The sequence below is a fragment of the Lethenteron reissneri genome, chromosome 2, assembly GCF_015708825.2.
Source record: "Lethenteron reissneri isolate LAM-NWPU_2019-01 chromosome 2, ASM1570882v1, whole genome shotgun sequence".
In the NCBI taxonomy this organism is placed as follows: domain Eukaryota; kingdom Metazoa; phylum Chordata; class Hyperoartia; order Petromyzontiformes; family Petromyzontidae; genus Lethenteron; species Lethenteron reissneri.
The window spans coordinates 9,991,624-10,015,219 of NC_083780.1; the positions used below are offsets into that span (position 1 = coordinate 9,991,624).

General features: G+C 50.4%; 1 protein-coding gene across 6 annotated transcripts in view; it reads left to right on the top strand.

The window, feature by feature from the left end:
- The first annotated feature begins 19,919 nt into the window (after positions 1-19,919).
- The window catches only part of LOC133343011 (phosphatidylinositol 4-phosphate 3-kinase C2 domain-containing subunit alpha-like), a 45,580-nt gene continuing 41,903 nt past the window's right edge, over positions 19,920-23,596 (top strand). For 4 of the 6 annotated variants that reach the window (XM_061552473.1, XM_061552482.1, XM_061552447.1 and 1 more), the window contains exon 1: positions 19,920-20,284. The gene's annotated coding sequence lies outside the window, so the exon portion shown is untranslated. Of the gene's footprint in view, positions 20,285-21,912; positions 22,025-23,596 lie in introns of all 6 variants that reach the window. The other 2 variants (XM_061552455.1, XM_061552464.1) reach the window with 2 other exon arrangements.

The window sequence follows — 23,596 nt, forward strand, 5'->3', positions numbered from 1 at the left end:
GACGTTGAGATGGCATTGCCCTGGTGCTGGTATCTCTGCAGCACGGTGTAGAGACATTGAGATGGCATTGCCCTGGTGCTGGTATCTCTGCAGCACGGTGTAGAGATGTTGAGATGGTTGGTGCTGGTATCTCTGAAGCACGGTGTAGAGACGTTGAGATGGCATTGTCCTGGTGCTGGTATCTCTACAGCACGGTGTAGAGACATTGAGATGGCTGGTGCTGGTATCTCTGCAGCACGGTGTAGAGACGTTGAGATGGCATTGCCCTGGTGCTGGTATCTCTGCAGCACGGTGTAGAGACGTTGAGATGGCATTGCCCTGGTGCTGGTATCTCTGCAACACGGTGTAGAGACGTTGAGATGGCATTGCCCTGGATGCTGGTATCTCTGCAGCACGGTGTAGAGACGTTGAGATGGCATTGCCCTGGTGCTGGTATCTCTGCAGCACGGTGTAGAGACGTTGAGATGGCATTGCCCTGGTGCTGGTATCTCTGCAGCACGGTGTAGAGACGTTGAGATGGCATTGCCCTGGTGCTGGTATCTCTGCAGCACGGTGTAGAGACATTGAGATGGCATTGCCCTGGTGCTGGTATCTCTGCAGCACGGTGTAGAGACGTTGAGATGGCATTGCCCTGGTGCTGGTATCTCTGCAGCACGGTGTAGAGACATTGAGATGGCATTGCCCTGGTGCTGGTATCTCTGCAGCACGGTGTAGAGACGTTGAGATGGCATTGCCCTGGTGCTGGTATCTCTGCAGCACGGTGTAGAGACGTTGAGATGGCATTGCCCTGGTGCTGGTATCTCTGCAGCACGATGTAGAGACGTTGAGATGGCATTGCCCTGGTGCTGGTATCTCTGCAGCACGGTGTAGAGACATTGAGATGGCATTGCCCTGGTGCTGGTATCTCTGCAGCACGGTGTAGAGACATTGAGATGGCATTGCCCTGGTGCTGGTATCTCTGCAGCACGGTGTAGAGACGTTGAGATGGCATTGCCCTGGTGCTGGTATCTCTGCAGCACGGTGTAGAGACGTTGAGATGGCATTGCCCTGGTGCTGGTATCTCTGCAGCACGGTGTAGAGACGTTGAGATGGCATTGCCCTGGTGCTGGTGTCTCTGCATCACGGTGTAGAGACATTGAGATGGCATTGCCCTGGTGCTGGTATCTCTGCATCACGGTGTAGAGACGTTGAGATGGCATTGCCCTGGTGCTGGTATCTCTGCATCACGGTGTAGAGACATTGAGATGGCATTGCCCTGGTGCTGGTATCTTTGCAGCACGATGTAGAGACGTTGAGAGGGCATTGCCCTGGTGCTGGTATCTCTGCAGCACGATGTAGAGACGTTGAGATGGCATTGCCCTGGTGCTGGTATCTCTGCAGCACGATGTAGAGACGTTGAGAGGGCATTGCCCTGGTGCTGGTATCTCTGCAGCACGGTGTAGAGACATTGAGATGGCATTGCCCTGGTGCTGGTATCACTGCAGCACGGTGTAGACTGTAGAGACATTGAGATGGCTTTGCCCAGGTGCTGGTATCTCTTTCTTCCGATATTAGGAAGCCACTGTAGCGATGCACTTTTAAACAATCCAGATTGAAAAACTAAATTCTACAGAGCTGCTATTTGTGTTTAGTTTGTTGTCCTTTACGGGTCGTTAAACTTTTTTTTTTATATCCAGCGTCGAGGTCGCAGTGCGTCTTTAAGCCAGGTTTCTGACGTCCAACGTGGACATCCAATCGGCTGATGGACCCCCAGCTCGCGTTCGCGAAATGTCCGTGAAGACGGCACGGAGTGCTGCCCCGCATCTCTCGCCGCCTTTGACATTCGCAGGGGCGCTGCCATTCGCTGCAACGCGCGCTCTGCGTCTTGAAATCACGCGCACCTTGAATATTACGGCTGAATTATACGATGTTATTATTATAGAATGTTATTAAAAGAAAATGTTGTTATTATACAACGTTGTTATGATTATTTATGTTATTATTTTCGAATGTTATTATGATAGAATGCTATTATCATAGAATGGTATTAAACAATGTTATTATCATAGCACGTTTTTATCCTAAAATTTTATTATTCTACAATATTATTTTCATAAAATGTTATTATCATTATCGAATGTTATTATTGGAAGGGGTTTTTTTTCCCTTCCCAGCGCCAAACGTTTTGCGGGGAAGTACTTATGCGGGATAAACGTGTCCGTGTAATTCAATTATTTACGTAACTTCTAATCTGCACTTTGCGTAATTGAACAATTTTGCGCGTGCTTAGCGGCGGGTCTCTGTGCCCTCGTGTCCCCCGGCGCCTGCCTATGAACAACGCTTATCCGGTGTCCTCTCTTGGACAAGGGGATTTGGCGTTTGCTTCTTCTTCCGCTGAGACAAAAGTCCCATCATTCGTTGCGGGGTTGGTTGCGCGAAGGTTCGCTCCGCACGGACTGCACATCTTCCTCCGATTTCGCACCTCCGACTAGCACGGTTGGCTCCGTACGGTGCGAAAGAAGTTCAACGCATCTTCTTGGTTCTTTCGGTAAAGTCACGTAGAAGGGAAGTAATAAAATAATAAAAATAAAACACAATAAAATAATAAAAATAAAACATAATAAAATTTCGATTTAAAGCTTTCGTGACTGCAGGGATTCATCTTCTTGGTTCTTTCCGTAAAGTCACGTAGAAGGGAAGTAATAAAATAATAAAAATAAAACATAATAAAATAATTCTCACGACGTTTCGGCCACAACGCAAGCAGCCGTCCTCAGGTGAGGTGCTTGCGTTGTGGCCGAAACGTCGTCAGAATTATTTTATTATGTTTTATTTTTTATTATTTTATTACTTCCCTTCTACGTGACTTCACCGAAAGAACCAAGAAGATGAATCCCTGCAGTCACGAAAGCTTTAAATCGAAATTTAACGTACACAAATCCCGTCAATCTACGCTGGGCGCATCCACTGTCCATACCTGTAAATCCACACGGTTTGCTCCGTGTTCTTGTACAGGAATATTGCGTTTTCAGGTCCATACGGCGCACAGTTGTTTCAATACGGGCAGAAAATGTGTATATGTGTTTGTGTTTCTCCCCTTGTGATGGGACTTTGTAGGATGAACGTTGAGATTTTTAAGGGGCACGGGGTGACCAATAAGGTCTGAATTGGCCAGTACTAAGGTAGGGCACTGATAAAGGGTTGACAGATATGACTGACCTTCACGTCATGATCCACAGACTCACACACACACACACGTACACTTACAATAATTAATTGTTTAGCCAGGAAGCGACCCAGCGTTATCCATAGACTTCAACTGAAGTTCACCAGTTCAATTCCCCGTCAGGAGAAACCCCAGCCCATCATCCCCGCGGGGGTGGATAAAACGAGTACCACGTTGTGAGACGTCACCATTGTTGTCCTGTGGAAAGACTTTCTGAACGATTAATCGATTTCAAATCGAAATCGCAATTTGAAACAATGCGATTAGTCAATCGCAAAGGCTGCGATTTGAAAAGTCGTATCGGATTTTTATTATTATTATAACTTTATTTATTTAACTTAACAATTCTTCTATGTTTGATTGTTCTATTTCAATAAAAAAAAACATTTGGCTTTCAAATAAATACATGTTGGAAGCAATTCATGTATTTCAAGTTCTCATCCTTGCATTAGAATATATAGAGCAGTTCATATTTTGATGGCATCATGTGGCAATGCTCCATCACATGTTTTAAATCTATTACACAGTGAATATTGAACCGAAGCTTGACTTAAAAAAATGTAATCACGAATCAAATCGCAACATCTGGTTGGAAAAATCGCAATTAGATATTTTCCCCAAATCGTTCAGGGCCTAGAATGCCGAATTCCCAAGACTCAATCAGCAAATGCAAATCGATGATTGCCACGCAAAAAAGACCCCCTACGTGCGTTTGACCAGGAAAACAAAAGCACGCGTACCGTATTCCCTCGATAACAAGCTACTTAGAAATGTAGCAAGAAACCCGAGGCTTTAAGCTCGGTGTCAATAAAGTTATACGGATCTGGAGAGAGACAAATATCTCCCGTGATGCCTCAACAGACTGTTGGGGCAAGTGCTGTTAGCGAGCACCTATGAAGGCCGGCACGGCACACGAGGTGGTGGGCGGCCAGCACCACGCCCGGTCGCCTTTGTCTCCCCAGTGGCGATGTTTACACACCGCACCAGGTACTCATTTGAGGCTGAGTCGACCGAGGGGAGGCCCAGGACCGGTTCCGATTATAATCGTCACCGGTGTTGGCCGTGGCCGGGGAATCGAACTCGAGCATCCAGGTTCGTAGCGCTAACCGCTGCACCACCGCTCCCCAAAACACACACGCGCGCATCCTCATGTCTCACCGCGAGGTTCGTAGCATCTTCGTGATGCGGTTGCAAACCTAAAAATCTCAACCGAACATCGAACGTCCGGCCAATTGCACAAAAGCGAGCAAGCGGTGCTTCGCCTGCAACTTCTGGTCCACGATAGGGCTGAATGATGAATCGATTTCAAATCGATTAATCGCAATTTGAAACAATGCGATTAGCAAATTGCAAAGGCTGCGATTTGAAAAGTCTGCAAGGATTCATATTCTTGGGTTTTTTCGGTAAAGTCACGTAGGTTAAAAATGTAAATAAAATAAAAATCACGACGTTTCGCAGGCAACACAAGCTTCCGTCTTCAGGTGGAACCGTCACAGCACGATAGCTGGAATGCCCATCCACTTGATACAGCTATTGTGCTGTGACGGTTCCACCTGAAGACGGAAGCTTGTGTTGCCTCTGAAACGTCGTGATTTTTTTATTTTTTATTTTTTTTCCTATTACTTTCTTATTGGAATAGTTTTATTTTTGTATTATTATTATTATAACTTATTTTTATTTAACTTAACAATCGTTCTATGTTTGATTGTTCTATTTCAATTAAAACGTTTCAAATAAATACATGTTGGAAGCAATTCATATCTTTTAAGTTCTCATCCTTGCATTCGAATATATAGAGCAGCTCATATTTTGATGCTATCACGTGGTAATGCTACATCACATGTTTTAAATCTATTACACAGTGAATATTGAACTGAAGCTTGACTTTAACAAATGTAATCGCAAATCGCAGTCGCAATATCTGTCAGAAAAATCGCAATTAGATATTTTCCCCAAATCGTTCAGCCCGAGTACACGGGAGTCAGCAAACGTGCGGCTCTGTTCATGAACTGGCTTCGTGTGACCGTTACTTACCAAGGACCCAACACCACCACTACCACCATCACTACCAGCACCACTACCACTGCCACCACCACCACTACCACCAACACCACTGCCACCACCACCACTACCAATACCACCGCCACCACCACTACCACCAACACTACCACTACCACCACCAACACTACCACCGCCACCACCACCACTACCACCACCAACACTACCACCACCACCACTACCACCACCACTACCACCACCAACACTACCACCACCACTACCACCGCCACCACCAACACTACCACCGCCACCACCACTACCACCACCAACACTACCATCACCACTACCACTGCCACCACCACCACTACCACCTCCACCACCACTACCACCACCAACACTACCACCACCTCTACCACCGCCACCACTACCACCGCCACCACCACCACTACCACCACCACTACCACCACCACCACTACCACCGCCGCCGCCGCCGCTACCGCCACCGCCACTACCACCACCACCACCACCGCCACCACTACCACCACTACCACCACCACCACTACCACCACTAACACCACCGCCACCACCACCACCACTACCACCACCACCACCAACACCACCATCACTACCACTACCACCACCGGCCTCTCTCTCGTGTTCACCACGCAATGGCACTGCAGCACCTTGGAATGTTGAGTCGTCTTTTTTTTTTACCGAATTCGAACAAAAACATTTTTTTTGCCTCTTCTTGTCATGTTGGTTGGCGATCCCTGCCCTGGCCGAATACAACTAAACTAAAACTATTAAACACTGTTTTATTTAACCAGGTAGGGCCCACTGAGCTATATGACTCTCTTTGTTTTCAAGAGCGACCTGGTTATCACGAATGACAGCTCAACGACAGTGGCTTATCACGTGGAAGTGTACAGCAGCCACATGCTCGAAACGAGCGATGTGCAAATGTGGAGGCGAAAAAACCGGAGGATCTGGAGAAAAATCCACGCTACCACGGGGAGAAAGTGAGAGAGAGAGACACGCAGACTCCAAATATACAGCAGCAGGCATCGTTAGGGTCGCGGTCGAACCCACGACCTCCTGTATACCAGGCGAGGTAGTTAACATATCCTAGCCACCGTGATGATGAGAGAGAGAGATACACGCAGACTCCAAATATACAGCAGCAGGCATCGTCAGGGTCGCGGTCGAACCCACGATCTCCTATATACCAGACGAGGTAGTTAACATCTCCTAGCCACCGTGATGATGAGAGAGAGAGACACGCAGACTCCAACTATACAGCAGCAGGCATCGTCAGGATCGCGGTCGAACCCACGACCTCCTGTATACCAGGCGAGGTAGTTAATATCTCCTAGCCACCGTGATGATGAGAGAGAGAGAGACACGCAGACTCCAAATATACAGCAGCAGGCATCGTCAGGGTCGCGGTCGAACCCACGATCTCCTGTATACCAAGCAAGGTAGTTAACATCTCCTAGCCACCGTGATGATGAGAGAGAGAGAGATACACGCAGACTCCAAATATACAGCAGCAGGCATCGTCAGGGTCACGGTCGAACCCACGACCTCCTGTATACCAGGCGAGGTAATTAACCTCCTAGCCACCGTGATGATGAGAGAGAGAGATACACGCAGACTCCAAATATACAGCAGCAGGCATCGTCAGGGTCGCGGTCGAACCCACGATCTCCTGTATACCAGGCGAGGTAGTCAACATCTCCTAGCCACCGTGATGATGAGAGAGAGACACGCAGACTCCAAATATACAGCAGCAGGCATCGTCAGGATCGCGGTCGAACCCACGACCTCCTGTATACCAGGCGAGGTAGTTAACATCTCCTAGCCACCGTGATGATGAGAGAGAGAGAGACACGCAGACTCCACATATACATCAGCAGGCATCGTCAGGGTTGCGATCGAACCCACGATCTCCTGTATACCAGGCGAGGTAGTTAACATCTCATAGCCACCGTGATGATGATGAGAGAGAGAGACACGCAGACTCCAAATATACAGCAGCAGGCATCGTCAGGATCGCGGTCGAACCCACGATCTCCTGTATACCAGGCGAGGTAGTTAACATCTCCTAGCCACCGTGATGATGAGAGAGAGAGACACGCAAACTCCAAATATACAGCAGCAGGCATCGTCAGGATCGCGGTCGAACCCACGATCTCCTGTATACCAGGCGAGGTAGTTAACATCTCCTAGCCACCGTGATGATGAGAGAGAGAGACACGCAAACTCCAAATATACATCAGCAGGCATCGTCAGGGTCGCGGTCGAACCCACGATCTCCTGTATACCGGGCGAGGTAGTTAACATCTCATAGCCACCGTGATGATGATGAGAGAGAGAGACACGCAGACTCCAAATATACAGCAGCAGGCATCGTCAGGATCGCGGTCGAACCCACGATCTCCTGTATACCAGGCGAGGTAGTTAACATCTCCTAGCCACCGTGATGATGAGAGAGAGAGACACGCAAACTCCAAATATACAGCAGCAGGCATCGTCAGGATCGCGGTCGAACCCACGATCTCCTGTATACCAGGCGAGGTAGTTAACATCTCCTAGCCACCGTGATGATGAGAGAGAGAGACACGCAAACTCCAAATATACATCAGCAGGCATCGTCAGGGTCGCGGTCGAACCCACGATCTCCTGTATACCGGGCGAGGTAGTCAACATCTCCTAGCCACCGTGATGATGAGAGAGAGAGAGACACGCAGACTCCACATATACATCAGCAGGCATCGTCAGGGTTGCGATCGAACCCACGATCTCCTGTATACCAGGCGAGGTAGTTAACATCTCATAGCCACCGTGATGATGATGAGAGAGAGAGACACGCAAACTCCAAATATACAGCAGCAGGCATCGTCAGGGTCGCGGTCGAACCCACGATCTCCTGTATACCGGGCGAGGTAGTTAACATCTCATAGCCACCGTGATGATGAGAGAGAGAGACACGCAGACTCCAAATATACAGCAGCAGGCATCGTCAGGATCGCGGTCGAACCCACGATCTCCTGTATACCAGGCGAGGTAGTTAACATCTCCTAGCCACCGTGATGATGAGAGAGAGAGACACGCAAACTCCAAATATACAGCAGCAGGCATCGTCAGGATCGCGGTCGAACCCACGATCTCCTGTATACCAGGCGAGGTAGTTAACATCTCCTAGCCACCGTGATGATGAGAGAAAGAGACACGCAAACTCCAAATATACAGCAGCAGGCATCGTCAGGGTCGCGGTCGAACCCACGATCTCCTGTATACCGGGCGAGGTAGTTAACATCTCCTAGCCACCGTGATGATGAGAGAGAGAGACACGCAAACTCCAAATATACATCAGCAGGCATCGTCAGGGTCGCGGTCGAACCCACGATCTCCTGTATACCAGGCGAGGTAGTTAACATCTCCTAGCCACCGTGATGATGAGAGAGAGACACGCAAACTCCAAATATACAGCAGCAGGCATCGTCATGATCGCGGTCGAACCCACGATCTCCTGTATACCGGGCGAGGTAGTTAACATCTCCTAGCCACCGTGGCACCCGAATGAAGGACGTTTGACGAAAACAACAACAACAACGAGCGGCCCTAGAAAAGCGATGTTCTCTGTCGTGTTCACGTTGCACGGGGCTTGAAAATAAACCCACTCATCGCTAATTGATTACCCGAGCCCCCTTAGGGCGTCTGACCCGACTCGCTGACGCAACCGGCAGCAGAGTGAATGCCTTAGCCCTGACCCAGATTTTTCTTTTGTGTGGGGGGGGGGGGGGAGAGTGGGTTGGGGGTAAGCAGGAGTTTTATGTCAGCGTTCTATTTAACCCACATTTCCCTGGCAGGGGCGAATGAATAAATAAATAAGCGCGAGGCGTCGACTCACATTTGCCGAATTAAAAGAAAATCAACTCGTGGCCATCGATAACTTATCGGTGTTTCGCGAGCGTCCGTGGAAACGCGGTTATCGACGAGGCGAAACAAATAAACGCGGGTTGCTTTGTTGCCGGTGACACGGGAGGGCACAGGTGGCTCTTGCTCATTGCGATTCTGTTCGCGAATTTGCAACGATTCCTCCTCCCAAGATGAAGGTGCGACTCTGCAATGTCGTGCTCACGTGGAGACGAGAGAGGATAGGTGGGAGAGTGCGTGGAGGGGAGTGAGATGAGAGGGGAGAGGTGGGAGAGTGCGTGGAGGGGAGTGGAGTGAGGTGAGGGGGGAGAGGTAGGAGAGTGCGTGGGGGGGAGTGAGATGAGAGGGGAGAGGTGGGAGATGAGAGGTGGGAGAGTGCGTGGAGGGGAGTGAGATGAGAGGGGAGAGGTGGGAGAGTGCGTGGAGGGGAGTGAGATGAGAGGGGAGAGGTGGGAGATGAGAGGTGGGAGAGTGCGTGGAGGGGAGTGAGATGAGAGGGGAGAGGTGGGAGATGAGCGGTGGGAGAGTGCGTGGAGGGGAGTGGAGTGAGATGAGAGGGGAGAGGTAGGAGAGTGTGTGGAGTGGAGTGAGATGAGAGGGGAGAGGTAGGAGAGTGCGTGGAGGGGAGTGGAGTGAGATGAGAGGGGAGAGGTAGGAGAGTGCGTGGAGGGGAGTAGAGTGAGATGAGAGGGGAGAAGTAGGAGAGTGCGTGGAGGGGAGTGGAGTGAGATGAGAGGGGAGAGGTAGGAGAGTGCGTGGAGGGGAGTGGAGTGAGATGAGAGGGGAGTGGCAGCCAAGGAATGAAACGCGTCTGAGAGGGCGTTTGTCGGGGAGATGGAGCGATGAAATCAGCTGGTGTGCAGATGCTACATGGATCGACGCATCGCTGGATCGTGAGTGCTGGCATTCGTTTGGGAAGGCCTTCATCCAGCAGTGGATTGCCCATGGCGGCTGACTATCACGGGATGGTGGTGGTTGAACACCGTGGATGAGATGAAACGATCAGTCTGGTGGACCAAGTCCTCTCAAAATGGAAGCGAGGGATCAGTAAGCAAAGTTTCACGTAATGGTAACCATGGTAGGACTGATGGAAGAGTGAGTGGGTGGGTGAGTCAGTGAGTGGGTGAGTTAGCGGATGGATGGATGAATGAGTGGGCGGATTGGTCAGCGAGTGAATGAGTCAGTGGCATTCAAAAATAAAGAGAGGGCACGCTGCAGAGGACATCCAGTGCGGAGATGGGGCAATGAAGCCAGCTCGCGCGCAGGGAGTTGCCGCATAACGGGGACCGTGAGAGAGGTGGAGACGAATTTGCGGGGCTTTCATCCAGCAGTGGATCGATCGTGGCTGACGATGATCTCTTTAAAAAAGAGTGGCTCCCTGGGTTACATAACGTCAGCCTCTGGTTTTTTAAAATCCTTTATATTAAGTTCACTTGCTTGCTTGCTTGTGCGCTTACGACCGTGCAAATCTTTCGGTCGTTTTTTAACCCACTCCCCGTGATCCAATCGAGCTGACATTTTGCACACAGACTCCGTTGTGCGTGACAATTTATTTTCGTGAAATTTTTTTTCCATAACTTAACACTTTTTAGGATTTTTTTTAAAATATTTAATTACCAATTGCTTAATGGTGGCAGGCAATCATCTGACCCATAGGTGGCAGCCATCTTAAGCCAGAGGACGAGAGGACTCTAGCCGCCACGCATATAAAGGATTTATAGTGAAAAACTTAGTTTTTACGGGTTAATTTTATTAGTTCTTCCAACAGCGCTGTCTCTCTGCCACTGCTACATTTGAACACATTTACCCCTCCAAAAAACATCTAAATTGACTGACAACAACAACGACAGCCGAACATGGATTTGCCCTCGCAGCAGCGTGCGGAGATTAACGATGTGAGGATGAGAGAGAGGAGAGAGTGAGAAGAGAGATAGAGTGGAGAGAGAGACATTTGACTTTTAAAGAACTTTTATTGCCGCCAGCAGCAACAGCACTGGAGGCGATTCTGATACGAAAAACAAAGTCACCAGCAAACAAATGACAAACGCTATAAATCCACGCGTTGTGGCGCTAAATGCAGCGCGCACAACACAAAAGAAAAGTCACGTGGTGGTGGTGGTGGTCATCGCGCACGCCACGATGACGAGCGAGCGCTTCAGAAGGTGAACACGAGGGTGCCGTCCACGCTGGTACAGAGAGGGGCTTTTCGGGCTCCCCAGCGTTCGAAGAAGACGTGCACATCACCGACATGTGTGTGGTATGCGTGCTCCAGCCGGAGCCGCGCCTTGAGCAGGCCCCTGAACACTGGAAGCAGCACAGAGCGGCCGTCAGTGTCACCCTCCAGCATCTTTTTCCTCGTTCTGTACACCGCCATCTTCGCCTGAGCACAGGCGAAATTGGCGAGGTAATGGCGCTCGTTAGCCAGGTAAGGCACCACCCCATATACAAAGCTGCTGTTGTAGAAGGGCACCCCCAGTTTCCTGAAGATGTCCCCCAAAAGGCGGAACATTGGGTGGAGCCGCTGGCAGCGTAAGTACTGGTGGGGCAGATCCTCCCTGGCATCGCAGGAAGTCTGTTACCCCCGGCGAGATTCGGCTGAGCCGCACGGCCGATGGCAACGTGCAGTGTGCCAACCTCCACTGGAGGTCACCGCAGCGTTTGGCTACGGGGGAGACTTGTACATTTGTTTCCACTGGGGGGCGGCCGCAATGAGGGTGAGAGAGATGGTCTCTCCATTTTTGTGTCCGGTAGGTCGGCCAGGTCCCGGCAATGCAGCGCCTTTACGCAGTCACGTGTAGAGCGCCTTGACACAGCACGTGTAGAGCGCCTTGAAACAGCACGTGTAGAGCGCCTTGCTTGAGGCGCTCTTCAGGGGCACGTTCCTGCAGCCTCGGAGCTTCAGTAGCTTGCCGGAGTCGCTGTGGCCCCCGGGGGGTGCGCGCAGGAGACGTACAACTCCGGGAAGGAGGAGGAGGAGGGGGGGTGAGGGCTGCCACCGTCCCCCGGCGCCTCCAGCTTCAGGCGAAGCTCCTTCATGGCACGGAGCGACGTCCCGCAGCAGCTTCTCCCCGGCGAGCGTGGAGCGGAGTCCCCTAGCGGTGTTAGCGATCTCAGCTGAGGTCTTCCAATTGCGGTTGAAGACTGTACACAGCCCTGCTGATGTGAGGCGTAGAGCCAGGGTCCTCTCCCCTCTGATCCCCTGGAAGAAGCCGTTGCAAAACAAGGGCTCGTTCAGGAACTGCGCGAGGTCGTAGGGCGCCACGCGCGTTCTGCTCCACTCGAAGCTCTGCCACGCGTCCAAGAGGCTCTGGTGATAACCTGGCAGCCTCGTGTAGTCGATCAGGCTCAGGTCCATCAGGAAGAGCTCCTTTCCGTACCCCAGGCACCTCCTGCATTCCTCAGCAGGGCGAGGGCCGGCGACTTCCAGGGTAGCTCCTCCCGGTCGTACAGCAGCCGCCTGACGGCCATGAGCCTGAAGCTCATGATGACCCTGGCGGCGACGTCCACCAGACCCTGGCCGCACTCGTCCACCGGCTGGCAGAGAACGCCGGCCTGAGCCGGTGCTTCCCATGCCAGACGAAGTGTGCGAGTGAGCGGTTGACTCGGGTGAGTTGCCAAGCAAGAGGCTGGAGGGCCTTGACAGAGAGAGAGAGTGAAGAGAGAGTGAGTGAGGAGAGAGAGTGAGTGAAGAGAAAGAGAGAGAGGATGAGAGATAGTGAGGAGAGAGAGTGAGGAGAGAGAGTGCGCGCGTTTGAAGGAGCTGCGGGCGTGGGTTGGGAGCGTAGGTGGGCGATGAGAGAGGTTAAAGAATTAGCGAGGGTCGTCGGTTGGGGTAGAAGGTTCTGGCAACATAAAAACCACAACTGCTCAGCCTATGGTGTGTGTCTGGTGGGGGGGGGGGGTTGTCGATAACGTGGCGCGAAGTACGCACGCGAAGAACACAGAAAGACATCGTGTATGGGGCCATCCATTTAGAACGTACACACGGAGGGGGGAGTGGGGGTTAACCCAAATGCGTTCACTTGCATATGGGGGGTCTGCTGACAATGTACGCACGCATAGAAAACGGGGGTGGGGGGGGGGTATGATGCCTCGATAATAATTAGTCGAGATTGGCCTTCAAAATGAGTTAGATCGTCCAGCCGTGGACTATCTGTTTGCTGAAACACGTTAATGTTATTAATCCTTGATCGTTTCTGCGTGGATTAAATATCGGCCGTTCTATAGGATTCGGGGGGGGGGGGGGTGTGTAAAAAGTCCGCGTGCGTACAGGGAGTGGGGTAGGGGTCAGGTTTTGACAGATTTTTGCGTACCTACTAAATGGATGGCCCCTTATTGCCGAGTTGAGGTGGGTGGTGGGTGTTCAAGTTCAAGTTCATGTATTAGGTATAGCCCTGTGAGCCATTCGGCTCTTGAATCGGGTGCAACCGCAACAAAAAAACATGAACAAAAACATCTTAAAGTGAATATGTGACTGAGTGCAAACAGAGAATCCAAGAAAAGACGGCAAAATATTGCAGAAAAAAACACCGTGTACACCAACGCTGTGTGCAAACATCCCAGTGGGTGAACGTGAGTGGATAGCTACTGCTCGGAACGCACTCAAAGACGAAGATGCCCCCCTCCCCCGACCAAAAATCCCAGGATAGCGCCGATGTGAAAGTCTGTGCGGTGGCAAACGCGAGGGCATGGCGGGTGGCTAACGCCACACCCGGCCGCCTTTGTCTCCCCATCGCTGGCGTTTCAGTGCGCCGGGTAACTCGCTCGAGGCCGAGTCGACCTAGGGAGAGGCCCCAGGGCCGGTTCTGATATGATTCGTCATTGGTCGTGAGTGTGTGGGGCTAACCGCTGCGCCACCGCTCCCGACCACACACAAAGGCAAAGATCCCCCGTGTAGCCTTTGAACAGAATTCTGGGGCAAGTGCTGTTAGCGAGCACCCACATACAGACAAAGACAAAGATCCCCCGTGTAGCCTTTGAACAGACTGCTGGGGCAAGTGCTGTTAGCGAGCACCCAGACAGGCAAAGACAAAGATCCCCCGTATAGCCTTTGAACAGACTACTGGGGCAAGTGCTGTTAGCGAGCACCCACAGAAAGACAAAGACAAAGATGTCCCGGGTAGCCTTTGAACAGACTGCTGGGACAAGTGCTGCTAGCGAGCACCCACAGACAAAGACAAAGATCCCCCGTGTAGCCTTTGAACAGACTGATGGGGCAAGTGCTGTTGGCGAGCACTCACAGACAGACAAAGATGCCCCGTATAGCCTTTGAACAGACTTCTGGGGCAAGTGCTATTAGCGAGCACCCAGACAAAGACAAAGATCCCCCGTATAGCCTTTGAACAGACTGCTGGGGCAAGTGCTGCTAGCGAGCACCCACAGACAGACAAAGATCCCCCGTGTAGCCTTTGAACAGACTGCTGGGGCAAGTGCTATTAGCGAGCACCCACAGACAGACAAAGACAAAGATCCCCCGGGTAGCCTTTGAACAGACTGCTGGGGCAAGTGCTCTTAGCGAGCACCCACAGACAGACAAAGACAAAGATCCCCTGTATAGCCTTTGAACAGACTGCTGGGGCAAGTGCTCTTAGCGAGCACCCACAGACAAAGACAAAGATCCCCCGGGTAGCCTTTGTGCAGACTGCTGGGGCAAGTGCTGCTAGCGAGCACCCACAGACAGACAAAGACAAAGATCCCCCGGGTAGCCTTTGAACAGAATGCTGGGGCAAGTGCTGTTAGCGAGCACCCACAGAAAGACAAAGACAAAGATCCCCCGGGTAGCCTTTGAACAGACTGCTGGGGCAAGTGCTGCTAGCGAGCACCCACAGACAAAGACAAAGATCCCCCGGGTAGCCTTTGAACAGAATGCTGGGGCAAGTGCTGTTAGCGAGCACCCACAGAAAGACAAAGATGTCCCGGGTAGCCTTTGAACAGACTGCTGGGGCAAGTGCTGCTAGTGAGCACACACAAAGACAAAGATCCCCCGTGTAGCCTTTGAGCAGACTGCTGGGGCAAGTGCTGTTAGCGAGCACCCACGCACAGACAGACAGACAGACACACAGACGAGACCGCACTTACGTAAGCGCGCATCCGCACAGACCGTCACTTGCTTGGCTTGTTCCACTTGATCACTTGCACCTCCCCCGTTTCGTCTGAGAACCGTTCGCTGTCGTTGCTGCTGTTGCTAATGATGATGATGATGTCGCCGGTTGTTATTGTTGTTGTTGTGTGTGTGTGCGTTCATTCGATGGGGAATGAAGATCAGGCAAAAACGAGGATGGAGTCGTTCCTCGAAGGGGAGGAGGGGGGGAGATGCGGGGGGAGGTGGATTTTGAGAATCCGTGGGCTCCGGCGTGCGGCTCGCCAGCCTGGGCGACTGACCCACTTTCTCTGGCAGGCGGCGGCAACCGGATTGACCCGAATAGACGCGCACTGACACAGATCCACCACCACTACTACTACCACTACATTGTCCACCACCACCACTACAGTGTCCACCACCACTACACGCTAGTGTCCACCACCACCACCACTACAGTGTCCACCACCACTACATTGTCCACCACCACTACACACAGTGTCCACCACCACCACTACATTGTCCACCACCACCACCACAGTGTCCACCACCACCACTACATTGTCCACCACCACCACTACATTGTCCACCACCACCACTACAGTGTCCCCCACCACTACGTTGTCCACCACCACCACTACAGTGTCCACCACCACCACTACATTGTCCACCACCACCACTACAGTGTCCACCACCACCACTACATTGTCCACCACCACTACACACAGTGTCCACCACCACCACTACAGTGTCCACCACCACCACTACATTGTCCACCACCACCACTACATTGTCCACCACCACTACAGTGTCCACCACCACTACAGTGTCCACCACCACCACTACATTGTCCACCACCACTACACACAGTGTCCACCACCACCACTACATTGTCCACCACCACCACTACATTGTCCACCACCACCACTACATTGTCCACCACCACTACAGTATCCAACACCACCACTACAGTGTCCACCACCACCACCACTACATTGTCCACCACCACCACCATAGTGTCCACCACCACTACAGTGTCCACCACCACTACATTGTCCACCACCACCACTACAGTGTCCACCACCACTACATTGTCCACCATCACTACATTGTCCACCACCACTACTACATTGTCCACCACCACTACACACAGTGTCCACTCGACTCCCGTTCCCGTAGCGTGCCGATGCGTCAACAATCGCGAGTGAAGCCTTCCACCATCAACACGTTCGTCAACGACAGAAACCTGCCACAGTTATAACGCACACGGGGCAAACTACAAATGTGAACATCTCATGCGGAACACGAATTAGCTGCGGCGATGTGTGAAATTCTCCAACCCCGCCACGCCGTCCACGGTTCCGCACAATCTTTTGCAAGAATTTGTTTTAAGGGTGACAGATACTTTTTCGATTTAAAGCTTTCGTGACTGCAGGGATTCATATTCTTGGTTCTTTCGGTAAAGTCACGTAGAAGGTAAATAATAAAATAATAAAAAATAAAACAATCAAGTACAATTCTCACGGCGTTTCGGCCACAACGCAAGCAGCCGTCCTCAGGTGAAGAACAGGTCTGTCGGAAAGACAGCGTCCGACAGACCAGTTCTTCACCTGAGGACGGCTGTTTGCGTTGTGGCCGAAACGTCGTGAGAATTGTATTTTATAATGTTTTATTTTTTATTATTTCCCTTCTACGTGACTTTACCGAAAGAACCAAGAAGGTGATAGATACTCTTTGGTTCTTTCGGTAAAGTCACGTCGGTAGAAATAAAAGAAAATAAATCACGACGTTTCGGCCGCAACACAAGCATCCATCATCAGGTGGGAAAGCAAAGTTCTGGAATACATGTGTTCACCGGCGTGGGTGGTAGCGATCTCTGCTCTAGCCCCAGTACTGCAACTCATTTTCATATTTACTCACTTTTAATGTTCATAGGGTCTCGTCTCATGCAGATTTGAATCTCAAAACGCGGCACATTTTCCCACCTGATGACGGACGCTTGTGTTGCGCCCGAAACGTCGTGATTTATTTTATTTTATTTCTATCCACGTGGCTTTACCGAAAGAACCAAAGAGTATGGATTCCTGCAGTCACGAAAGCTTCAAATCAAGATTGGTGAACAGAGATAGTCACCGAACAGCCTCCACGTATTGTGCTCGCCGTACCACATTGTTTTTCGATTTTAAGCTTTCGTGACTGCAGGGATTCATCTTCTTGGTTCTTTCGGTAAAGTCACGCAAGAACCACCTGAAGACGGCTGCTTGCGTTGTGGCCGAAACGTCGTGAGAATTATTTTATTATGTTTTATTTTTATTATTTTATTATTTGCCTTCTACGTGACTTTACCGATAGAACCAAGAAGACACATTGTTTTTTGTTGTTGTTGCCAAAATATATAAAAAAAAATATCTCCAAATTCGTGAAGTCGCCCCATCGAAAAATATCGATTGGACCCCCTTTACCCCCCCCCCCCCCGCAATTAATTTCGGACGACTTCAAAGGCAACTGGCGACTTTAAAGGGAACTTCTCTCCGACAGCGAACCCGAGAAGAGTTTGAAGCGCAGTCAACGCGCTCCACGTTTCGTTCCCCATTCGTTGTGCATGCTCCCCCGAGTCAAACGTGCAACGTCGGGCCAACGTTTGTGGCATGAAGTTGGACCCAGAGCCGTCGTCCCTAGGGGGTACACGGCGAAACGGGGCGAGAGGAACCCTGGCCACGTGCTTTGGGGGGGGGGGGGGCCCACAACACCCCCCCATGGACTGCCCTGGTTGGACCTGATGGGCCACCACCAGCCCAGAGTTGGCCCAACATTCCACGTTTAGATTATTTTGCTGATGTGAAACTTCCGCACGATGATAAGACCACTTCGTTGAGCTTTCGTTTGTGGACAGGTCGCTTGTGAAGAAGCTAATAGCTCGGTGGGCTTCGCCTGGTAATAATAAAATAAAACTGTTTAATTGAATTTTTTTAAAGTTATTATACTTTACACTCCTACCGTGTATTGTATAGTTGTGGTAACGGTCTGACCTGCCCCTATCTATGAAGAACAGCTTCATAGCTCATAGGATTCCTCGAGTATAAATAAACATTCTGATCTAGATTTGAAGTTTTCGTGACTGCAGGGATCCACACTATTTGGTTCTTTCGGTAAAGTCACGTAGGTAGAAATTAAAATAAATTAAATCACGACGTTTCGGGCGCAACACAAGCTCGTGTTGCGCCCGAAACGTCGTGATTTAAAACATTCTGATGCCTAGTTTCATTGTTTTTTGACACATTGCATTTGGTCTGCAGTCACTTCAAACCTTCCGATTGCGAGCTGCGCTCTCTCCCTCTACCGGTGAGCCATGTGCTCTACCCGGCTATTGCAGACAGCGAAAATCGATGGGGCATGGACCCGCCCGCTTTAGCGCCATGCCCTGGCAAGCCAGGAGGTTGGCAACTCGTCGGGAGAGAGTTTCACAAATGTGTGTGGGGGGAAGAGCTTTATAGCTCATCAGATTCCTCCAGTGTAAAAAAGTATTCTGATTCGGTTTGATCCACCAATCCCAACCCTCCCCAAAGTTCTTGAACACAGGCGTTCACCAGCGTGGGTGGTAGCGATCTCTGCTCTGCCCCCAGTACTGCAACTCATTTTCATATTTATTCACTTTTAATGTTCATAGGGTCTCGTCTCATGCAGATTTGAATCTCAAAACGCGGCACAATTTGTAACGCACGCACGAGGTGCTAGAAACCAGAGACAAGCATCCAACACCGGCGCTACCAACAAATGCCCAAGCTTCGCGGTCCTGTGTTTGGATGTTTGGCCAACTCCATATGTTTGAGTGATTATACACGTGGGAGAAAAGCAGTGTACCTGGAGAAAACACACGAAAGTAAATGTTAACTATGTTTTTTTTTGTTTACCAGGTAAGCCTCACTGAGCTATATAAGCGACTTGGCCACAAATGATAGCCCAACGAAGTGGCTTATCATCACCTGGGAAATTGTAGCAGTAGCCAAATACTTTAAACGCGCGATGTTGACTCTAAATGCAGGAGGGAAAAACTGGAGGACCCCGAGGAAAATCTACGCGACCACGCGGAGAGAAAGAGATCGACACGCAAACTCCAAATATACAGCAGGCGTCACACACTCACTCAATCTCCAACAATCACCCAAGCTCTGTGATCCTATATTTGGATGGTTTCCCAACTTCCAATACCCATCAGTTGGGGGGGGGGGGCGTGCGAGAGGGGGCCTCCCAACCAATCGGCAGACAACTCTGCAACACACACACACACTCAATCTCCAACAATTTCCCAAGCTCTGTTATCCTATATTTGGATGGTTTCCCAACTTCCAATACCCATCAGTTGGGGGGGGGGAGGGGGCCTCCCAACCAATCGGCAGACAACTCGGCAATACACACACACACTCACTCAATCTCCAATCAATTTCCCAAGCTCTGTTATCCTATATTTGGATGGTTTCCCAACTTCCAATACCCATCAGTTGGGGGGGTGGGAGGGGGCCTCCCAACCAATCGGGAGACAACTCTGCAAAACACACACACACACTCAATCTCCAACAATTTCCCAAGCTCTGTTATCCTATATTTGGATGCTTCCCCAACTCCCAAACAACCGCAAACGGCAAAACACACAAACGCACACGCTCCAAATTGGCGCCCGACTCTTTCCGTTAAAGCAAAACGCTCTGGGGGCACAACGCGGCGTCCCTCTCCCGTTACGTAATCGACGCTCCCGAACCGCGCGGCTCCCTGGGGGCGTCTCGAGCACCCCAAAGCTGTTGGCGACCAGAGCAGGAAGTTGTTGTGGCTGGTGGCGAGTGGCTGGTGGTTGGTGGCGGTGGTGGTGGTGAAGATGCAATCGCGAAGCGGCGTGCGTGTGGGGGGGTGAATTAATGATCAAAGTTTGAGTTGTGGTTGCGTGGTGTGTTGGTGGTAGTGGTGGTGGAGGGGTTGATCCATACTTCACCCGGTGGGCAGAGACTTAAGACGGCGTTGTCGATGTCGTGGGTGGACACCGCCTGCCAAGCAGCAACCCGGGTGTGACGGTACAGTAACGACACCACCACAACAACAACAACAACCACAACAACTACCACCACAGCAATAACCACCACAACAACTACCACCACAGCAACAACCACCACAACAACCACCACAACAACCACCTCAAACAATCCCTCCACGTTCAACAACAACAACAGCAGCAGCAACAACAACAACTATTATACCAATAGCACACAAAGAGTTTATGTGTGTAGTAATGATGTTGATGATACTGAGATCGTATTTACTTTGTTGACTATAAGAATCGCACCGCCAAAACTTTGTTGTTGTTGTGGACGAAATCTGATCACGGCACTCGCTCGCACCGGATTATAAGACGCGGCCTCGGACTCTATTTTTCTTCCGATAGATACAAATCAATACATTTGTGGTGGGGGGGGGGGGTTCCCCCTGAAATCGATATATACGTGTTTAAAACGAATAAACGTCGTATTTTGTTTACTCCTGTGCGCCAAAGTCGACGGCGAGTCAAACAAAAACCCACGAAAATCACCACCAACATCATCATCATCATCCTGGGTGCGTCTGATGATGACCCGGTGCCAGGCGACGTTTCGGGCAATGCCCCTTCGTCGTTTATAGTTTTGAATAGTTTGATAAGTGAGGAGACACAGTCGGGGTGGGTGGTGGAGGCTTTTGTTCGCTGCAGCGTCTATCTCGGCCTACCAACTCACCGGAGCAGTGTGGTGGGTTTAGTTTCGTTACGAATGTACTCTGAATTAGGGGTCGTTGCCCGAAACGTCGCTCTTATATATTATTTGAAAGGCATTGTTATTGAAGTAACTTGTTGAGTTGTTGATTTGTTTTTTTCCGGTACCGCTACCCAACCCACAAGTCGCTTTTGCCGACTTATATTTGAGTGTGCTGTGAGGCAGGGTCGTTGACCGAAACGTCGCTCTTATATATTCTTTTAAAGACATTGTTATTGAAGTAACTTGTTGAGTTGTTGTTGATTTGTGTTATTCCGGCCACGCTACCCAACTCGCTTTTGTCGACTGTAATATTTGTGTGTCTGTCTGCGTGTGTGCTGAGGCAGGGTCGTTGCCCGAAACATCGCCTATTTTTTCACTTATATTTCTCTCTCTCGAGACGAACGTAGTGTTATTGACATAATGCGTTGAGTTTTCTGTTTGTTGCTGTTAATTTTGCTTGTTGCAAACAACTTTGCCGGTGCAGTAGTGGCATCACCACGTCACTTGTTTTAGCCACAGAACTTGAATCGTGCTGTTTGTTGCAGACCTCTTGGCGTTAGGAGGTGGGATGGAGGTGCTGCTTGCCTGTCCCCTGTAACAATGTATAGTTGTTGTTGTTTTTAAATATCGCAAACGGTTGTTTTGCATCGTGAACGTATTGACGGTCCGCTGTTGCGATGTTATTAATTGGCGTGGGAAATACAGGTAGTTCCCGACTTACGATATTTTCGACTTACGATATTTTCGACTTACGACGCTATTTTCGACTTACGCTATTTTCGACTTACGATGGGGTCGTCGTAACGCATCTCCATCGTAAGTCGAGGACTACCTGTATTGACAAACGACAGGTCAATGATTTGTGGTCGACATTGTAGTTGGAGGGAACGATTTCGTTTCTTTCTGTGGTTGTCAAGATGACGCGCGGGCTGCACTCGCAATCCAGAGGTGGGAGGCCCTCCACTCGAGGGAGAGACAGACGCCTTGAGGGTGTTTGGCCTACTCTTCCACACAAGCCGGGACCGTCTCGTAAGCAAGCAGTGGGAGCGTGGTGCTGGGGTCAAGTGTGGGACCATTCGCACGATATTTAGCGGATTGGCAGGTGGTGTTTGGTGTGCCATGGGGTAAACTAGATTGTTACTAAACTATTTAAAAACTAAAGATTTTCTATTTTTTTTACCAGGTAAGGCCCACTGAGCTATGTAGCTCTTTTTCAGAAGCGACCTCGCCACAAATGATAGCCCAACGAAGTGGCTCATCATCGCGTGGAAATGTATAGCAGCCAAATACCCTAAAACGGGTGATGTTGATTCTAAATGTGGAGGGGAAAAACCGGAGGACCCGGAGAAAAATCCACACGACCACGAGGAGAAGATGCAAACTCCAAATATACAACAGGTTGTCAGGACCGGGATCGAACCCACGACATCCTGCATGCTAGGCGAGGGAGTTAACATCTCGCCACCACGACGCCCATGGTGGGTAGACCCCCACAATTAATCCCAATCAACACGCCACCGTTCGTCGATTGGCTGGTGTAGCTACTCCCACACTTTACCCCACCACATATCACCTGCCAGTCGACTAACTGCGGTGTCCCAATCTACATTGCTGGTGGATAGAGGCAGCTTAAAGGGTGGCAGGGGATCTAAGAAACTTTTCCCTTGTTTCAACTGCCCTCGGCGGGAGATCGAACCAGTTGACCCCTCCGCATTGCGAGTCCAGTGCGATTAACCATTTACACCGTCCGCTATCTACGGTACTGCATAGCCCGGAGCAAAGGTTTGTGTTTATGACGATACATGGCTGGCAAACAACGCTCGCCCCACACAGTATGACGTGAAAAGGGGGAACTTGGCATTTTCTGCGTGGTTTCGCGTGTGAAATGTGGAACGCGTCCCCAGACAAGTTCACCAAGGAGATGGAGTGATTAAATCAGCCCGTGTGCAGGTGCGAGGTGGATTATTATTGTTATTATCGTGAGTGGTGGTGGCGGCGGTGGCTTTGGAAGCCATTCATCCGGCAGTTGGATTGACCATGATGATGATGATGAATGTGTGTGTGTGTCTTTGTATCGCCAGGTCGATTCAGCCTTAAAATTAGTACCTGGTGTGGTGTGTAAAAACATCAGCACTGGGGAGACACAGACGGGCCGGGCGTGGTGCTGGCCACCCCCCACCCCCTTTGTGTGTCGTGCTGGCCTTCATAGGTGCTGCTCGCTAACAGCACTGGTCCCAACAGCCTGTCAAAAGGCTCCGGGGGATCTTTGTACAATTTAGCGATCCTGCGATATATATCGTACAATATAATATCCACTATAATTGTATCGTCTGCTTTTTCTAAATTTCGTGATATCCTCACGATCGTTGCTGCACGCTTTTCGCTTTTGTCCATCCCTGATGGGACCTATATAAGGTGACAGGCTCAGGGCATAGAGCTCCCTCGAAAACGCCGCCACATGGTGGCTTGCTACGAAATTCATCAGGGAGACACCAGAAGTCGTTTTGTGGTGTCATCACCCTCTTCCAGTGCCCTGATAGAGACGTTATTCTGCTGTTAGCAGGGGTTTATTGGAATAATAATAATCATAATTATTCATAT